General features: G+C 38.9%; 1 pseudogene; it reads right to left on the reverse strand.

The window, feature by feature from the left end:
• Positions 1–553: 553 nt before the first annotated feature.
• Positions 554–1,052, reverse strand: LOC107161133 (annotated as a pseudogene).
• Positions 1,053–1,950: the final 898 nt, after the last annotated feature.

Genomic DNA, 1,950 nt, shown 5'->3' on the forward strand with positions numbered 1-1,950 from the left:
CATCTAAAACTAAAAAATATAAATAAAAATATTTTAGAAAAGTACTTAATTTTTAGAAAATTTTGACTTTCCACTTGACAACAGGACCACAATGTGCCAAGCGAGCAAATCAGGAGTAAGGCATGTAGACCCACATCCTGTTTCAAATCTGATATTATGGTGGTTGATACATATGTCACCAATGGTAGAATACTGGGATTCTTACAAGAATCTCACATAAAGCCCAAGTTCTATGAAGTAGAATTCAATTAAAAACCACCCCATCTACTTTTTTTTTTTAAAGTGGCAATCAGACTTCTAACCTAATAAGAGAATCAATTTTAGAAATCATATAGTTGGGTGAGGTGTGGTGGGGAACAACTGTAACCCCATAAACACGGAGGTGGAATTAGGAGATGGTAAGTTTGAGGTCAGCCTGGACAAATTAGCAAAGTTAAATTAAAAATTAAAAATAAGGAGGACTGTGGCTGCGGTTCAGTGGTAAAAAGCCCTTGAGTTCAACCCCCAGTATAACAACAAAAAAAAAAAGTCCCACAGTGGTATTCATCTTCCTTCAGCTGAAAGGGTGAAGTAGGAAGGGTTGCCACAACTTTTTACAGACTAAAATCCAACTAGTAATTCCAACACCACCTGCTATTCTAGTAGGGAAGTCTACCAGGCGGTCTAGTGGTGTTATTTATTTCCTCAGCACAACAGTCACGGTGGACAGTATAATACTTCCAAATGAGTGACTTCATCAAGGCAGCTTACAATATGTAGAAAGTAACACATAAAACCCATTTTATCATGGCTAGTTGAGCTGTTCTGGGCTTTCACATGAGTCTTGAGTTTTTCCATCATCTTGTTGATCTTTTCCAGCCAGATATGGCAAACTCGTCCATCATGTTGACCGTAGAAAGCTCTTGCTGCATATCCTGGATCTCTGCCCTCATCTGTGACTCCTGCTCTGCATCCTTCTGCAGCACTCTGGATTTGAAGGAGGACAAGGGCAGAAGTAGGATCCCAAGGACACTACATCCAAACAGGAAGCAGAGCACTGGCAGCCACGCCCAGCGTCAAGCTCATTCATTCTTCCCAGAGCTCCCTGAAGCCCAGACACCTCTACAAAAGCTGCAAGGGGACCTCATCAGTAGGCGTGCCTGCACCTGCGTAGTGAGTCCCACCAGTTGTGAATGTGGTTTGTAAAATTTATTACTACACATTTTATATTGTTGATGCTTTCTTGAATTGTTATAGCCCAATGTAGATTATGGCTCAGCTCAGTAAACACCCTATACAATGTAGGAGGTTAATAGATAAGACAAGGTAAGATCATAGGAGAAGTAATGTTAAGTTATCCTGGCTATTCAGTTCTCAGCACCGCATATAAATAAAGTCCAATGGCAACTAAAACAAACAAACAACCCCCCTCAAAAAAAAAAAATCTAGCCTGAATGACTCCATTTTGAAGTTCCACTATAGTGACCTAGATGTAACCCTAGTTATGTAACTTACTTTTTGTACAAGTTGTTTTTGTACTAGATGTGTTCAGAATAAGAATATGGTTATACACATTGGCTGGCTGATTGCTAACTTTAGCTTCTGTGTCCTCCTTGCTTGCTTGCACCTACATTTTAGGGATGTGATTTTTTCCCCTTAGGAAACCCATAGAACTTGGACCAGGCACTGTTCCTGGCAGGTACAGTTTGAGTCCTGCATGGAACTGTTACCAGCTGGCTAAATAAATACTCTCCAGTTTGGACAAAATTGGACTGAGAGTGTTTTCTGAGCGATTGGCCCATAACAGAATGACATGATTTTAATATTTCTATTTATGAATGTTCATGTCTACCATATATACAATTGATATTTATGTGTATGTTGATTTTGAATCTCAACATTTTACTATTCTAGAAGTTTTTAAAAGATTCAATCTGATTTTTAATATAAATGATTATGTGCCGGGTTTCT

This window comes from Marmota marmota, unplaced genomic scaffold, assembly GCF_001458135.2.
Source record: "Marmota marmota marmota unplaced genomic scaffold, marMar, whole genome shotgun sequence".
Taxonomy (NCBI): domain Eukaryota; kingdom Metazoa; phylum Chordata; class Mammalia; order Rodentia; family Sciuridae; genus Marmota; species Marmota marmota.